The 19,282-nt window shown below is 34.3% G+C and overlaps 1 protein-coding gene and 1 long non-coding RNA gene across 51 annotated transcripts in view; both read left to right on the top strand.

The window, feature by feature from the left end:
- The window catches only part of ADGRL2 (adhesion G protein-coupled receptor L2), a 416,407-nt gene that overhangs the window by 277,754 nt on the left and 119,371 nt on the right, over window positions 1-19,282 (top strand). The window lies entirely within an intron of this gene.
- Window positions 402-18,051, top strand: LOC116563785. The gene is made up of 3 exons (XR_004274565.1): window positions 402-415; window positions 6,638-6,643; window positions 16,375-18,051. It is a non-coding gene; the product is annotated as an uncharacterized LOC116563785 (long non-coding RNA).

Raw genomic sequence — 19,282 nt, 5'->3', positions numbered from 1 at the left:
GGGAGACCGAGGTGGGAGGATCACTTGAGGCCAGGAGTTAAAGATCAGCCTGGGTAACGTAGACAAGACCTTGTGTCTACAGAAAATTTAAAAGTTAGCCAGGCATAGTGGCATGCACCCATGGTCCCAGCTACTCAGGAGGCTAAGGTGGGAGGATCACTTGAGCCTAGTAGTTCAAGGCTGTAGTGAGCCGTGATTGTGCCATTGCAGTTAGCCTGGGCCACACAGCAGCTAGACCCTTTCTCTAAAGAAGAAAGCCCCACAAAAAACAAAAACAAAAGTAAAACAAAATTTAGGCAGGTGCTATTCAGTTTCAGGTGATTATGTTATCCGTATTCTGATATTTTTTTTTACTTTTTCATTTTTTTTTTTTACTTGCCAGCAGGAAGTTTTGATACTTTTTCAATATGAGTATGTTGTCAATTGAGCTGAATTTTTTTCCCAAGAAAAGTCAGTCATTGGATTTGAATGTTATATACCCATATTTTGAAATATTGGCAGCTAATTCAAACAGAAACTGAGGGGGCAAATGAAATGTGCCTTTGAGCTGTATTCAACCTGTGGTCTGCCCATTTGTGCCCGTTTTCTTAAATAAGATTATTGGAGTAACCTGAGCAAGAAAGAATAAGAGACTGGAAAAAAAAATTGGGTGAGAGTAGATAAAAGGTATGAATTGTTGAAATTTCAGAAATCACATTCAGACTAGAAGTGAGGCAATTTGGAAAATCACTGATGAGGGAAAGGGTGATTTATTCAAGTTTGTTGGTGGTAAGGGACAAAAGCTAATGGATGTTTAGGGATAAAGTGAACTGGACTTTATTCCAGGTGTCCAGGGGAAGTCATATTGCCCTGGCTAGTCCTTGTGGAGTTTGAAAGATGGTGTGGAAACTGGTCATATCTAGCACAGATCCATGATCTGAAGCAGCAGGTGTTTCTGGGACTTTGTTTACTTGCTTAGTTATTTGGCACATGGATTCCCTTTGTATCGACCTGCTCCTGCCTGATACCAACTCGCTGGTTCTTTCCTCAACTCGGCCTTTTAACTTTTCCCCCCATTGCAGTTTCGTTTTAGGATATCTGGTGTACTTCACCCAGTCTTGTGCCACCCTGTCAGCTGCAGCTGTTTCTCTAACTCTGGAATTGTTTCATGTTTCCCAGTTCAAATTCTTGAGAACAAGAGAAACGCATGGGCTGCTTCTTTGTGTATGAAGCCACAGCCTACACTGCTCTCAGGATCATGGACTGATTGCCCTTGAGTCAAAGAACCATGTTTTTTTCAATCAGCTGTTTCTGATTGCTGGTAGGATCTTCTGGTCAGGCTGGCTTTACCCCTTTAGTAGTGCCTATCAGCAGATCATTTGAGTTAGAATGAACTGAGCACCAGCAGAAATGGTGATTTATTAAATATATCTAGGTCTGGTGAGTGATGAATGTCAGGATTCAAGGTGGATCATGAATTCACCAAGATAAGAAATAACAATGTAAATGGCTTTGATGGCTAATTTGTGAGCCTAGTTTAATGAAGTTACTAGCATTAACAATACAGTGAATAATAGTAATATGCCGAAACTTAGCCACACTTACTTGTGGGGTATACTTAATTACAGAATTAAAAAAATATTTAGGGCCTTAATATTCCATGATTTATAACAAGCATTTAATGTGAGGCTTGCTTTGATCATTAAATAATAAACATGTTTAATCATTGAATAATAAACGTGAGTAAAGTTTGGGAAACTCTGTTATAGATACATATAGATAACTAGATTTTAGTATCTTATTTTGTACTTTTAATTTAAATCTAAAAACAAATGACTGCCCTTGTCAGTCCCTTACTGGATGTTAATCACTGTTACTAGGTGCTTTTTATTCATTGTCCTGGATAATGCCTCCAACAGTTCTGTGAAGTTTATGTTGTTTTGTTACTTTTGTATTGGAGGAAATTTATGCACAATTAGGTGATTTAGGCAGGGTTAACTCAATAATGTAGTGATGAGGTTCATTCATTTCCTGATACATCTGGCACAGCAGAATTCATGATGCTTTATATTTACATAATAATGAAAATCCATTTGTATTTTTAGATTTGGGATATTTCTAGATGTATGTAGTGTGGTATCTGGTTTAATCATGCATAATTTTAGCATGCATATATATGTAAAAAGGAAATGACTTTAAAGGTTTATAAATGTGTAAGCACTGTTTACACTTGAGCTAGGTCTACTGCAGAGAGCTGACTGAGAAAGTGGAAGATGTTCTGTTCAACATATGCTTTTGTCTCTGGTGCCAGACAGCTTACTTAACTATTATAATTGCATTGACTAGATATTTTGGCATTGTGTAGACACCTCAGTAGAAAAAAAGCCTTTATCAGTCCACAGATGGTTCTTTTTGGTGGCAACTTTCATATACCAGCTTCTTCTCTCAAATCAACACCCATTGACAGCTTCTATATACAGAGGATTCTGTTCCTGATCCATAAATATGTAATTTGAATATAGCACTATTTTTATTCTAAATTTCTGGGTTCTTGGTATATGACAATATTAAATAAATTATTGGATACATGAAGAAATTTTAAAAAATCTATTTTGTGGCACTTTTGGAGAGATATCATTGGCTTATATATACCATTAATATAACCATCTGGGAATTTTATTTATACAGCAGTTAATCTTCTTTATGCTTTATTGCTATCAACCAAATCTTTATTTTTATATTGATATTTTAGAATGGCCCTTGAAAATGTATCGGAATATATTTTATCTCAAATGTGAAATTAAAATTCATGGTTAGTTGGGATTAGGGAAATAGGAAAACTTAAAAATGACTACATTGGAAGTCATTAATAAGAAAACTTAAAAATGACTACAGTGGAGATAAAACAAGACATCAGGGGGGATAACAGTTAAATATTATATAATCTCCAGAACGCTGAGGTGTAAGCAGTTAGTTCTGGTCACTGAAAGTCAGTATTATTCTTTTGGGGATACTGGCAGTGTTGATTTAGATTGAGGCTACATATATAAAATTTGAAATTCTATAAATGACATGTCAAAATGTGGAAAGCCAGACCCAATAACACATAGGGCACAGAATGAATAACTGAGCCTATAGTACTACTATTGATTTGATTTATGCATGAAGTCATTTGTTATTTCATTCAGTAAATGCTATGTTTATGCAATATTTACTAAATACAACTTTTTTCGTAGCTGGTGGTATGAAGAACTGAAACCAAGGACAATGAATATCATTTTACTGTTCCTGTAAAATTCCTCTTAGGGCAAGAACAAAGATGGTATAAAAATGTTTAGAGCCAAGACTTAAGAGAATGTATTTCTTATTCCTATCTTTGCTGTCTTTCTAAACATGACACATCCTTACCTCTTTAGACATTCAGCTTCAACAGACTGCACAAGGTCAGTATTTGACTTGTTATTTCTTAAAGTATCAGAATTGGGATTGAATACTTACATCAAGGACTGTGAAAATTTAGCACACCATAAAAATGATACCAAGTATAAAGGTCCTGAAAAAAAATCACTTGCAAAATGTAAACACAAAAGACACGTGAAATAAAATGTAGACATATTTACCATTTTTCCCGGATATAAGATAAATGTGCTGTTTATAATTTAGAGGGCTTATTTTCTATTGGCTGTGATTTATTTCCAGTCTACTATGGAAATTTTTACGTGATGGTGTGTTAACATGCCGTTCTATAGTCGTATGACAGCTATCATAATTTATTTTTTCTACATATTGGACAGTGTTGACTGAGTAAATATAAGTTTGATATATACTTCTATGAAATTGTTTAGAATTTAAGTAATTATATTTGAACATTCAAATTATTTTGGTAATTAGAAACATTAAGAAGACGCTACTATTAAAGATTGAAAATAATGGACAGTTTAAGATGGCAAAGGAAAATTTTGTCACTAAGTTTTACATTTTAATAATTTGAGCATCAGATTTTTTAAAACATTTGCCACTTCAGTTCTGACATTTTGTATAAATATATTTATTTGAAAAGAAAGTGTTTAAATATTGTATCAATTCAGTGCTATTAATTTTATCTCATTGTGTAGTATTTTTTGAGTGTTGAATATTTGAATATTGTAGTGTGTATTGCTCTTCTACTTCTACATTAGAAATTCTTATATGAGTAAAATGACCATAGAATAAAACTTTTTTTCTTTTCTTTCTTTTTTTTTTTTTTTTTTGAGATGGCGTCTTGCTCTGTGGTCCAGGCTGGTGTGCAGTGGCGTGATCTCTGCTCACTGCAACCTCCGCCTCCTGGGCTTGACCAGTTCTTTCACCTCAGCCTCCTGAATAGCTGGGGCTACATGTGTGCACCACTGTGCCTGGCTAATTTTTGTATTTTTTGTAGAGACAGGGTCTTGCCATGTTGTCCAGGCTGGGCTCAAAATCTCAAAATCCTGAACTTGGCCTCCCAAAGTGCTGGGATTACAGGCATGTGCCACTGTGCTTGGCCCTGAAATAAAATTTTTAATGTTATTTAATTAATAATCATTATTTGTCATTTAGACTTTAATTTTTTATGAGACTTTTTAAATTTAAAGTATTTTTAAGGACTTTATTAAATTCCAAGCAAATTCAGACATCATAGAAAATTGGAAAGAAAATTAAAAATTATTAGAAATCCTTACTTCCAAAAACTAACATTTTCTTGGAATGTTTCATAAAAAACACTTAACTGGTTTTCTGTATTTTAAAGACTAAATAACAGGTGATTCCTTTGAAGTCTTTTTTTTTTTTTTTTTTAAAAAAAACTTTATTTTTATTTTATTTATTCACTTATTTATTTTTGTAGAAAACAGGATTTTTCTGTATTGCGCAAGCTTGTCTTGAATTCCTGGCCTCAGGTGATCCTCCTGCCTTTGCCTCCCAAAGTGCTGGGATTCTAAGAGAATGAGCTACTGCACCTGGCCTCAAGTCTTTTTAAGTGCACATTAAAGTCTTAAATATGCACTATCTCTAGCAAATTTTATAATCATATAATGTATGAGTTCAGTCGCTTAGATCTCTGTTCATTGGAAACATACCCCATGACACAAAAAGTACTTTGAGGAAACAAAATTTTTAGAAATCCAAGATTTGGGATTTTTGTATTCTCTGAGTCTGCCTCTGGGTCTAATTAGTTTTCTCTGGTTCAAGTTCCCTTCTCTTAAAAATTAAGAAATTATTTTGGAAGGGGACCAACATCTATGCTGACTTTAAGCTGTGAAGTAAAGTATACTAGAGGAGAATGTTTGTTTTTAACTTTAAAATTTTCCTTGCCTTTAGTTTTCTTTTTATCCTTTATTGTTTTTTTGTTTTGTCTTATGAAACTACTTTCAGCATGTGATAGGTATCTACTAGAGGAGAATGTTTGCTTTTAACTTTAAAATTTTCCTTACCTTTAGTTTTCTTTTTATTCTTTATTGTTTTGCATTTTGTCTTATGAAACTACTTTCAGCATGTGATAGGTGATTGTTCTTAAGTATGCAGTTATGCAATTGTATAACTTTGGCTTATTTTGATAATTTTTTGTTGCATGTCCTTATTAATTTAGGATATGTGCGTATTTCACTGCCTTTTTTTTTTTTTTTTTTTTTTAGACGGGGTTTTTCTCTTTTCACCCAGGCTAGAGGGTAACGGTGCGATCTTGGCTCACTGTAACCTCCACCTCCTGGGTTCAAGTGATTCTCCTGCCTCAGCCTCCCAAGTAGCTGGGATTACAGGCGCCATCCACTACACTGGGCTAATTTTTGTATTTTTAGTAGAGACAGGGTTTCACCACTTGAGACCAGGCTGGTCTCCAACTCCTGACCTCAGGTGATCTGCCTACCTGGGCATCCCAAAGTGCTGGGATTCCAGGTGTGAGCCACTGCGCCCAGCCTCACTGACATTTTAATAGGATAATAAAGTAGCAAAGTATTTTATCATAGCTAGTTTTACAGAGGTTTTAATGATTTCAGTAACATTAAGTCAGTTTAAGAAATTCATCTAGCACTTGATGAGAGATGTCAGAGTGTCATGGCTCATTCTGTATGTTCCATATGTTTGACTAAAGATGTTACTGTGCAATGTTGTACTAAGAGAAATTTATATTTTATTGATTCTGTTAGTATTAATTCTGAAATGTCTTTTAACATTTAAGGCTGTTCTTTATCAATAAACACATGGACCAGGCATGGTGGCTCACGTCTATAATCCCAGCCGAGATTCGGAGGCTGAGGCAGGTGAATCACTTGAGGTTGGGAATTCAAGGCCAGCCTGGCCAACATGGAGAAACCCCATCTCTACTAAAAAATGCAAAAACTAGCCCCATGTGGTGGCGCGTGTCTGTTACCCAGCTAATTGAGAGGCTGAGGCAGGAGAATCACTTGAACCTGGGAGGTAGAGGCTGTAAGTGAGCTGAGACTGCACCACTGCACTCCAGACTGGGTAACAGAACAAGACTCCATCTCAAAAGAAAAAAAAAAAAAAAGAAAAAGAAAAAACCACACGAGTGTGCTTGGTTTAGTCCTTAAACAGTTTTCATTATGTGTTATTTTGTTATAGAAGAATTTAGAATTCACTTTTTTTAATTGCATCAGTGTGTTTTTTTTGTCATCATAGAATACAGCAGAAGGTACTTTATAATAAAAGAAATATTACATTTACTCTGGAATTTTGTTTCGCTGGCTGAAGTTTAAACTAGCAAAATTTGTAACTTAAGGGAAGAGAAATGGTAAAATGCCAGATTATAATGTGGACACCTAATATTATATTAGTTATTAAGGAATTTTAAAAAGAGAGAGACTAAGATGGATGAAACAAAACCTTCTTAAGTTTCGAAAACAGATAATTTTAAAGGGTAGATTGACATAATTGTTTTTACATTACGGGTAAATTTTCCAGAAAAAGAAACAAACAAAAAAATCACAACTGATTGATAATGAGCCAACCCCTTTTAATTTGTGGCCTATCAATTTTAGCCCCATCAACTCTGACAAATACTCTTTTCATTTTATGAAAATGAAAAATACTCTTTTCATTTAGCCGATAGTTCTGTATTGATATCTGATATTAAGATAACAAATAGATCTTGATTCAAGCTCGTCTTACATACGATCTCTTGACCTCGTGATCCACCCACCTTGGCCTCCCAAATTATTGGGATTACAGGTGTGAGCCACTGTGCCCGGCCAGCCTTATTATGTCTTAACAAGAGCAGGTACCATGTCTTTTGCTGCTACATATTCCCAGACCTCAGGAAAGTAAGTGCCAAGCACAACAACTAGTTTTTAATGAATTTGCTGAATAAATGAATTTCCCAGCAGATGACTATGTTAATAGAACATGAGTAAGCTCATTTTTTGTTGTTGCTGGATTTGTATTTTCTTTTTTTCTTTTTTTTTTTTTTTTTTTGAGACGGAGTTTCGCTCTTGTTACCCAGGCTGGAGTGCAATGGCGCGATCTCGGCTCACCGCAACCTCCACCTCCCGGGTTCAGGCAATTCTCCTGCCCCAGCCTCCTGAGTCGCTGGGATTACAGGCACACGCCACCATGCCCAGCTAATTTTTTGTATTTTTAGTAGAGACGGGGTTTTACCACTGTTGACCAGGATGGTCTCGATCTCTTGACCTCGTGATCCACCCGCCTCAGCCTCCCAAAGTGCTGGGATTACAGGCTTGAGCCACCGCGCCCGGCTTGGGTTTGTATTTTCTAAACGCTAGGGAAAGAAGAGTAACATTTTTTTTTTTTTTGTAGTACTTTTATTCTTTTACCAAGCAAGTTCACCTATCACTTTTGCGTCTACCAGTGTCTCCTATGCAATGAAAAGTGTGTGATACAGAGGAGATAATAACTGTTGAAGGAGTGGATAAGTGAATGATTGCTATTCTATTCACTCTATTGTAAAAAAGAAAAGCTTTTTCAAAACCAAAATGTGTTTTGAGAAAACAATTCCCCATAAAACCAAATACGTAAGTGTGATACTGGTTTCTAAGTACTAAGTCACGAAGAAAAATGAACAAACATTGGAAGGCTGAGAATATGATTTTTGGCATTGTGTTTATACTTTTTCAAGGGAATATTTTGTATAGACATTTTAAAGGCAAGGGTTTTAAAAATTTGTATGGGAGTTTAATGTGCAGTGAAGTTAGATGGTTTGTTTGTTATTAATAGCTGGGGCTAGCTGGTGTCAGACAGGAATTAGAAATCTCATTGTTTGGTTTCCAGGCTATTGATCTTTGCAGGATTGGTAGCCTTCTCACTTTGGACCTTGTCTTATATGAATTGAGGGTGGGCAACAGACAGCTCAGGTTGGTCTTCATTATTGCCTTGAAAGCTTTTGAGGCACCTAAACCACAACCATTGATGGGACTTGGTTGCTTGGTTATGGTGTTTCCCCATTGCCTCCTAAATATTGCATAATGTTGCCCAAGGAACCTCAGGCTTTATGATGAAAGGATCCTTTTTCAGAAACTGAAAAAAAGCTCCAAAATCCTGGTTGGCAATCCCTTTGCAACACTATCCTACCCCTCCTAATTTGAGAACTCTGCCTTAAATAGCAGTGGCTCCCTCCTGTGATTATTCTTAAGATTATTCTGAAAGTGGGTTGTAGTGAGCTGATGAAAAGATGGCAGATGATGGGAAACTTTAGGATCTTGCTGTTATTTAAATTTGATTTAGTATAAAGTGAGACTTACGTGTTTTAGGACTAATTAAGGGGTGAACCCACGAAACCAGGTATATCATATATTGAGAGCCAGCTACAGAATAAAAGAGCATGTTTTCTTACACTCAAAGATAGGTAGTTGATTTTTACACATTTAGCTGCAGAAAGAGATTAAAGTCAATACGTTTGACCCAAACTTACTGAATTATGTGTCACAGCACCCCAGACTCTTAATGATTCTTTAGTACGAAGAATTGAATTAATCTGAAGAGAGGCAGATATTTTATTTTTCACCAGTTTTAAGTGTTTATTGGAACATTAAATATAATTACAATTTTCTGATATTAAGTAGTAATCTATTGTGGAAGAAGAGCTAAAAATGCTGGAATTTAGTTTTTTTTATGGACACTAAAATTATGAAAACCATGTTAAATTTTTAGCATTTCAGGTATTTAAATTTTATACTTCATTATGGATATATTTAGCACTGATATGGGCCAACAAACATGGCAACAATCATAAGTGTTCCTAAGTAGTAAGTTTCAATATATTTCAAAGCTTAATTCTGTATATTTGTCTATTATAAGAGACTCAGCGTGAGCCTGAGAATTGTCAAGTGTGAAGTTTTCTTTGTAGGGGGAATTAAGTGCCAAGTCATGTGTCTGAAGTCAGCCATATCATTTGGCTAATACGTATATATTTAGTGAACACCTATTTCTGATTTAGAAAAAAATTGAATGTAATTTCTACAACATTGAGACCATGTCTGTAACAATCCTTCTCCCACCCCCAAATACCTGTTATTGACATGTGCAGAATATTGCACCAGAGAATGAATTGACCAACAGCATATTAAGGGTAAATTTTTTTTTTCTAAATAAGTGATTATTGCATTGTGTCTATTTAGTTTGATAGCCTAATTTATATCTGTTAATATGAAAGTTTTAATCACCATAAATATATTTACAGTGAAGCTGGAAAATGGGATTTTCCCACCTCCTTGGATTTGATTTCTCTATCTTACTTTATTTCTAAAAGTTATGAAGCCCGGCACAGTGGCTCCCACCTGTAATCCCAGCACTTTAGGAGCCCGAGGCGGGCAGATAACCAGAGGCCAGAAGTTCAAGACAAGCCTGGCCAACAGAGCGAAACCCCATCTCTACTAAAAAAAAAAAAATACAAAAATTAGCTAGGTGTGGTGGTGGGTCCCTGTAATCCCAGCTACTTGGGAGGCTGAGGAGAGAGAATCCCTTGAGCCTGCAATGTGAAGGCTGAAATGAGCCAGGATCACACCACCGCACTCCAGCCTGGGTGATAGAGCAAGACTGTCTCAAAAAGACCCCAAAAAACAAACATAAAAATACTTATGGCTCCCAGTACACCACTTTATAGGTAGCAGATTGTCTATATATATTGATGTCACTACCCTGTTTCTCTATTCACTCTAAACAAACAGGCTTTACTCTTGTAGAAATACTAAGTTAGCAAAAGTGCTCCATTGTTTTTCAGCTTTCTTCTACATTTCCAAAGCTGTAAACTAATTATTTTGCTTTTCTAAAATTTAATGTAGTTCTTACTATTGACAAAGCTAGTTGTGACATTGGCCAACATTTTCTTTATTGAGAGTGAGTGACAGCCATGTCTGAATCTCCAGTCAGACTCCTACTAATAAAAAGATAAACGTGAAATATTAGAACTGGAGGTATTTTAGCAGCTTTCACGACATTGAAGCTATTTTTGTCACTTTTATTTTCTGATATGGAATGTTCACATGAATTCTACTTTGAAGATAATTATTTAAGTTTTTAAAAAATGCCCTCTTCACTTAACCACCATACATGAGGAGCTACCTGTCCTAGAAAGAAAAATTGTCTCTAATTCTTAATTTAATTTTCTCCTTTTTCATTACTAGTTTTGAGCCAATGGTACATTTTTCCTGAGAGATATATAGGGAATGAAGTGGGCTTTGTTAGTAACTTTTGCTACATGCCCTGCAGACAAGGAGGACAGAGCTCCCAGGGAAACAATTCATCACCTTACATGGAAGCGGAGGAGAGGGCTTACATCACAGTTTTCCATGAAAACTTGATCATTTTAAGCAGCATTGAAAATTTTGTTGGAAATATTTTATTGAAAATGTTCTACATGATTGTGAAATTTAAAGAGAAAACAATTTATATCTTTTAAGTTAAGAAAGGTAAAAGTGACGGCAGTTTTGGAAGAAGGAAAGAATCGAGCATTTTTTGTCTGATTAAAATTTTTTGTGCCAACAGGCATAAAATAGGGATCTTATTTTCTCTATTAAATATATTAGGAAAAAAGGGCTAAAAGTGTTCTGGTAACTTACTGCCCAAGATCATATAACTGTTAAGTTGGTAGAGGTGAGATTAACATCCAGCCTTCCTTTCTCAAGTCCGTGGTTTATACTGTTAAGCCTTGTTGTTCTTAGCAGAACAGGAAAGAAATAACATTTCATGCTGTTTCCTTCTTTCTGTTTCTAAAACATGTTATACTTTTCCTTGCCTCTGGACCTCATTCCTTGGCTTGTCACATCACTGACTTTTTCACATCCTTTACGTTTTGTTTCCAATTAATGTCAATCCCATAGAGGCTTTTCATAACCATTACATGGAAAGCACCTTTAAATTACATCATGCTATTTATTTTCTTCTTAACATTCTTAGTGCCTGTGTAAATACTTTATTTTTATGTCTCTCCCACCATAAACTCTATAAGGATGGGACCTGTCATTTTCCTTTTTGTTCAAAGTTTTATTTCACAGAGTAGCACTTGGCATATATTAGTATAGTAGGTAGCTGTTGTTTCAGTGGTTGAATACAACTTTTTATATGTTCTTGTGTCCTTTTAAATACATAGAGATAAGTACTATTTCCTTGAAGAATGTTTAAAAGAATTACAATTTTACCGTCAGTTTTAAATTTGAGTTGTTATTGTGGAAGGCAAAAGTTATTTTAAAGAAACAAGTTATACATAAATTTCCCTGAAAATTACTGGAAATTCTTATTGAAATCGTGTTTTACTGAGATGATATTTGTAATCTTGTATCTTGCAGAATGCAAGATAATCTTTCATTATTTATACAGGATTCATTTCTGCAAACATATCTTCATGATTCAGTTATTAATTTTATTGTAAATCTTACCCCAAAGAAACTAATCTCTGATATTTGGGATGTGTGGGAATATTTTGGGGTGTGTGCATAAAATAGATACTTCATGGATCTTGACCATAACATACATAGGAATCTTAGGTGACTCTTAACAAACATAAAGCATGGATGAGCTCAGTACAGAATTTAAAAGTGGCAAATAAGTGCTTCATTACTAGAATATAAATTATCTGTGATTACAAATAAATCGTATAGTTATAAAAATTGCATTATGTTTCTAGACAAAATAATTTGGGACCTATGTTATTTAAAATAATGGTTACTTTAAAAACTGGGTAGTATAAAAAATCCTTACTAATGTTCTTAGTCATCTTACTGACTTTGGGTAATAAATTACTTTTATGGTGAGTGTTTGATTATACTAAAGTCTTAGGTTTTGAAATGTCTACTTTCCCAAAATTACAACCAAAAAACCCTGTATATAAAGTGCTTTGTTATATATTTTTGAAGAAGGTAGCATTGTTATTGAACTTCATGGCAAAAGAGGAGTGCTGTTTTGGGTGTCCATAAAAACAAATCAAACTTCTTCCCTGGAGTGTTCTGACTGCCGTTGCTATGTGCTCATGGGCCTGTGCCATGTGGCTCTTTTCAGATTTGTGTCAGAGAGTCAGAAGTTAGGAGGCAACTGTACTGATATATGAGAGAAAAAACAATATTGAAGCTGATGAATGAGTTGTATATTTCTGTACTTGAAAGTATTTAGTTAAATTACTGTGCAAAAGAATATGATTATCTGTAGGTTAATTCTTATCTACAAACTTGAGATTTTTTAAAAAGATCATTGTGAACTACTTTTGTTTACATGGAATTGCTAACACTAAGTACCTAAATGAAATAAAGTTATAAAGGAAAACCAAATACTTAATTGCAAAGTCAAGGATAAGTAATATGCAAAAAATGTTTAATTCATATTTGTTCTGTATTTGAGTGAATAATCAGGAGTTAATTTATCTATTTATGAAGAACTTAGATTTTATTTCATTTTCTGTTCTATTTTAGATTATTATCTCCTTATATCTTAAAATGACTCTACCTTACAGTGTTAGTTGTTCTTAAAACTTTGGTGCTTATAGACTCTTTAGAGAATCTGACAAAAGCTAGGCAACTCTCCCAAATAAATACATAGGCTAATATAGACACAAATTATTATGCCCATGTAATCCACTTAAAAAAAAGCTCCACTTTGGGTAGGGCTGTGTGTGTGTGTGTGTTAAAAATTACTTTTTCCTTTTACATTGAAGAGGTTTTATTGCTAATATTAATAATATTAATCCGTGCCATTGCTGTACGCTGGGCATTGTAGTAGGCAGTGCTAAGATTGTTGAAACAAAACTACCCCAAGTTCTTACCTTCATGGAACTTAGTTAAGATGTGGGGGAGACGTGCATTAACTGAATTACACGTATAATATGTTCTACAAAGGTGGTTGCTTTGTGCGGTGGCTGCCTTCATCTTTGTTCCCCTCCTTTTCCATTTATTCCTCATAGCTTGGCAAAGTGAACTTTGTGAAATACAAATTGGATCTCTTTCCCTATCAAAAACCCTCGGTGGCCTCAGTAGGTGCACAGCTCTAAGTAGCTTGGCCCTGGATCCTCTCTCCAGCTTGCTGTGGAGCCACCCTTTGGTAGGTTCTCCTGGCTTCAGCCATGCTGGTCTTATTTTAGTTCCTCTAAATGCCTCAATGTGTTTATATACCTATAGTTTCGTTGCTTAGGATCATTGTCTCCTCCTCTTCTTAGGATTACTTCTTTTTTAGAATGATACTTAATTTTTCCTATCTCAGAGAAGCTACCTGCCCAATTACAACACCCGTCTCCCCTACCACATTCATACCTAAACACTCATGTTAACTTTGCTTCTTTATTTTAGTACTCATTACCAGCTTGAATCTGTTTATCTATTTTACACCTTTTTGGGGGGAAAGGTCCCTGTTATTTGCACTAGAATGTTGGCTCCATCTGGGCAGGAATACTATTTTCGTTCTACTCAGCCACTCTCAAGTAGGGTACTCTCTGTATTTAGTAACTAAAGATGCATTGGAATGTGTAATGTGGATCTTCATACTGCATATAAAGTATGCAGGGGATTTGAAAGGATGTTATGAGAACAGTAGAATAAATATGTGGATTATCTCACTACAGTAGAGATAATATAAAGGAAATAGTTTAGAGAGATAATTGAAACATTGAAATCAGCCAGGCTTGGAGATGGGAGAAATGATGTCACTTATTCTTGGTTTCTGGCTTGTGCAACCGGGTTGAATGTTGATATTGTTGACTGAGATAGAAGAGGACCAAATCATTGTTAAGGTATAGTTATAAATCACTTGGGTCTTTTTTGAGGTCTTTTTTTTTTTTTTTTTTCAAAGTTTTCTTTTTAGCTATTTTCAAAGACTGTCAAGAATATAAACATTCAGACCTATTACCTGATCAAACACACTTAAAAAAAAAAAAGATTGGAAGACCCTTGCTACATTAAACTACAATATAAAGATACACAGATCTGTTTATTTTCTTAATGGACGCTGTAATCTTGCTCTTCCTTTCTTCAAGAAATCCACTTAATATTGGCCACCTGTTAGTATTAGATCACCATGAATAATGACTTCTAGCCATGGTAAACATAACTAAGTAGACACATAAAAACATCATGATAGGAAAGTACTAATATGTATGTATAGTTTGAATACTTTAGTCTCTTCACAATTTATAAATTATTCCAGGTTCTCACTGTTGTAAAAATGAAGGGTGAATGTCAGTCACATTGATCATCAAAACTATTAATTAAATGTATGTAAAAAAACAACATATAATTGTGTTTTTGTGACTTTGAATAATGCACATTATGTGTTCAGAGACATACTTTGTTTAGATAGACATGTTAAATATTTTAATTTTTTAGATTAAGTTGAGTCTTCATTGAGGTCAAGTGCAATTTTGAATTCCTTTGCATTCACTTAAGTGTTCAAATCTCTTTATGAGAACTTGTTAGCTATTTGATCTACATTGTAAAATATATTTAATGGCTGTGCATCTTAAACAGGAATGTGCTATGTATATATCATGCCAAAATTTAAAAAGTAGGAAATGTACATTTTCCTTATGAAACAATAACAAAAAATAACACTTATGAGATGTGTGTGGAAATAAAGACGTAGCTTGTTGCAATCAATTATTCAGGTTAAGTTGGTACATTTTAGTGTATGTATCTGCACATAAAACTTTTTACACATTTTCCTGAGAGTTTTTATAAAAGGAGAATAAAATTCATTATTTTATTACAATTTTTTGGTAATCTAACACTTGTTGAAATAGAAGATTTGCAAACAAAACAAAACACCTTTTATTTTCTCCTAATTATATAAATTGAAATGCTTGGATTGCTTAAGTTTTATTTCACAGATATATACCATGAGTCCAGATATCAAGGATGATCAGTGATCTTCTTTGATTTATGCGTTTAAATGCTGTAAAACCAAAACTAAATATTTCCTGTTGATTCTTTCTTAAAGCATTTTGATATGTAGGAACAGAATATGAGACTTAAGAAGATCACACTTAAAATTGCAAGGATCAGTTTTAAAATAAAACCAAGGTAGATATGGAAACTTTTATCTTAGTTTCACATCAAAACTTCACATTTTAGGTAATATCCATAATGATAATCTAGTTTTGGCATAGTTAAAAATGGTAGGCCTAGGAAGTTATTTTCAAGATACAGGAATATAAACTACATTTTAAGTTGTCAGAACAGCTAGTCCTAATGAAATTATTTTTTGCAGACAATCAAGCTTTTGTTTTTTATTGGTGTTAATACTGTTGAAATAAAAATGAATTTTACCTTATTTATTTACATGTTAGCATACTTAATCAAAAAACATTTATTTTTTATGGTTCTCTTTTTCTGCTTATGAAAATTGTAGTGTTTATAGTGGTTGGTATTATTTGTATAAAACTGCTTTTTGAAAACTTTGTACTTTTTACCTAGAGTTAGTAAATGTTAATCTTTCCCCTTTTTTTGAAGACAGTGTTTTTATTGTCTAGTGAAATGGTAAACATAGGTGACTACACTGTTGATGGAAGATGAAAAATAAACTATACTTTTCAGTTCACATATTTCAATAGGTATTACCTCATTTTTCATTGATTTTAAGTATTAATTTGTCACTAGACAAATTAATCTCTCTGATAACCAGAGAGATTAATCGAGTATTGTGTTGGTGCTGATTAGGCTTTCGTGTTTCATTTTGGCTGTTGAAATACTCACATATCAGACTAAGTAGGAGGAGGTATATGCCCTTGCAAATTATTTTAATTATTTTATATCATTATTTCTAAAAAGTCATTGCCAATGGTGGACACTTAGCTTACATATCCACATAGATATTTTTCTGGATTTTTAAGGAGTAGTATATAAACCATATAATCATGATTTTCCTATTGTAATGGCATTAATGTCTTTTAGTGTTCATCAGTATAAAGCTAAAAAGTTGGTCATATACAAAAGTAAGCACTTATAATTTCTTACTAGCTTATTTTTTTCAGCTATCTCAGCTTAAATAATGCTTAACTCTTTGAAGAACATGGATTAAAATGAGCAAATTTTTAGTATAAATTCAGTATACAGAGTATAGATTTAAATGAAAATGAAGTTAAAGCTAAAGTTTATTTTTAATTCAGGCTCTTGACATGTAAAGGCATTTTAAGCCACCTACATATTTCCAAGATGGTGTAGACCACCTGCTGTTAACATATTGTAAGGAAAATGAAGAGTTGTAAATGAGTTTGGGTGATTTCTCTGCTTTTAAATATAAATGAAACTGAATATCTTCTGTCCTATACTCTTAATAGTGAACTACGAGAGTATTCAAATCTTTGTGTGAAAGTAAAGGCTGTCATAAAGATTGCCATTAGCCTCTTTTATTTTTTTTTTTGCTATGTGAATACTTGTTAGCATTGGATAATTTGAATATAATTTAGTTATACAACTTATTTCTTTTTGTCTCTAAATGTGATACTTTGTAAATGTGCTTTGACAGTAAAGAGGTAATTCTGATTGAAATGTAGAAAACCCATTTTACTTGAACATTATAAATGATAGATCAGAGTGTAAGGCTAAGAATTACTGAAAATGGAGTAGCCCTTACAAGGTGTATATAACATCAGCCCAGCTAAGGTAATCAGAACACTTTTAGAACTGAAATTCCTTCCCATGAGACAAGAACTGATAAAGTTTGCTGATCATATTAGATGATGGGAGGCAGGAAATTATTTGAAAACTTGGATAGTATATTCTATGAATATTATCATAACATTTGAATAGAGAATGAGGATAATTAAGGTGTAATCACTTGATTTTTAGTCCCACCCCTCATGTGGAAATATCTAATTCTTACCAACGAACACATTCAAAGTACCCAAGTTGCTGAAAAGAATTTGTTTTATTTTAGTTAAGCATTAATAAAGTATTGAAACTTACTATTGACTCATACTCCTTCTGATGGTTGCATATCAAGATGAAAAATGTGCAGAGCCCTCTGATTATATGTATAGGTAAAAAAGATGGAGTAGTGATAAATACTGGTCAATAACTGTTTTAACTCCAGATTTCTATGTCATATTTAGGGATTTTTATCCTCAAAATGTGTAAAGAGTTTCTTAGATTTTTTCCCATTCATAAACTTTAAAATCTACAAAATAATGATTTATTTTGGATGGGTAGCTACTCCAACATGCCTTCTTCACATTCTTCCATAGCATTGAAAACTTGCCATTTGAGTTTGATAACTTTGGCTCCCTTTGGAAATAACTTAATTGTATGAAATTGTCATATTGTAGCTTTAAGCCCTTCTGAAGATCATAGGTCAAGCTAAAAATTAAAAGGAGCCTCATTGTATTGTGTCAGTTGTACCTTTTGGAGCATTGGTGGAATATTGATTAATCATTTTACCAATAAGTTTCAGATTAATTTGTATATTATATAAAATTTATTAAAAGTAGCAACCAACATCACATCAGAAGGAACTATGAAATTTTTGATTGTAGATACCTGCCGCTTTTCCTGTTAATGAAATTAGTTTCAAGTTAAATTGTTATTGAAACTTAAAACCAGGATTATGTTCTGGAGTTTTTCTGAAATGTTTCTCCACTTGCTGATCTGAATCCCTCCCTTCCTCCCTCCTCCCTCCCCCCCCCTTCCCCCCTTTCCTGCCTCCCCCCCCCCGGCCTTTGAGATTGAGTCTTGCTCTGTACCCCAGGCTACAGTACAGTGGCATCATCTCAGCTCACTGCAACCTGTGCCTCCCAGGTTCAAGCGATTCTTCTGCCTCAGCCTCCTGAGTAGCTGTGATTACAGGCGCAAGCCACCACTCCTGGCCAATTTTTGCATTTTTAGTAGAGATGGGGTCTCACCATGTTGACCAGGCTGGTCTTGAACTCTTGGCTTTAAATGATCCACCCGCCTCAGCCTCCTAAAGTGCTGGGATTACAGGCATGAGCCACCACGCCCTACCTTCTTTTTAAGTTATGCTTTGCTTATGTTACCAGAAGAAAAATGGCTGGGTTGCCTGTGTCTTAAACTGTTAATTCTATAGGCCACGCACTCTTTTTTCCTCAAATCTGTGCAGCAAGTGACCTTGTCAAACAAAAGTGTGGAATAATGGGAGGCAGCCCAGTGATGGTGGCTCATTTATAAGCAGCTGTTTGCTACTGTCAGAACAAAGGCAAATCAGAGTTGCATTCAAGGGATATGACAGAGTGAACAACTGCCGGCCCACTTCCCTAATATTACTTGTCTTCTGGTGTTGGGTTGAAAACTGAGTGGCTGGACTAGTTATTTGTATGGGTTTGGGATGAAAAATATATGGGAAAATTAAGATCTAGTTCTGTCATTTAACAAAATACAGAATTTAAGAAGCAAAATTTGATTAAAGAAGCTTTATAATGCTTTTGAGTGACAGAAGCATTATGAGTATGTTATGTTCTATTGGATTGTTAACAGCATTGTTGATTATAGGATTTTTGACTATGATATATTTGAATCTATTTAATATTGCCCCATGTTGTGACTAGATTCTTGATGTACTTGTATAAATTTGGAACAACAGTTAAGTCTTAGTCTTTAAAATACTGGTCGAGTATAGCACTCTTCTTATATGTCCATAATGGAAGAACACTTGCTTTTTGTTTATAGCTGGATATGGAGTCTGCCATTTTGTTATTGTTTTTGGAAGGGGCTTAGGGTTCATTGTGTGACTTAGGTGCTGTGAAATGGAGAGCATCACCTATATCTGGCATTTGCATTTTTGTAATATTACTTTGAAAATATTATGGAGAGAGACATTTTCTTCTACCCTGTTTCTCTAATGCACAGTTAATAGTATGTCCTTCACTTGAACCTTTTCCCCTGTAAATCAATTA

The sequence above is a fragment of the Sapajus apella genome, unplaced genomic scaffold (genome assembly GCF_009761245.1).
Source record: "Sapajus apella isolate SASKATOON/1434 unplaced genomic scaffold, GSC_monkey_1.0 scaffold36, whole genome shotgun sequence".
In the NCBI taxonomy this organism is placed as follows: Eukaryota; Metazoa; Chordata; class Mammalia; order Primates; family Cebidae; genus Sapajus; species Sapajus apella.
This window is presented reverse-complemented; position numbering and strand designations above follow the sequence as displayed.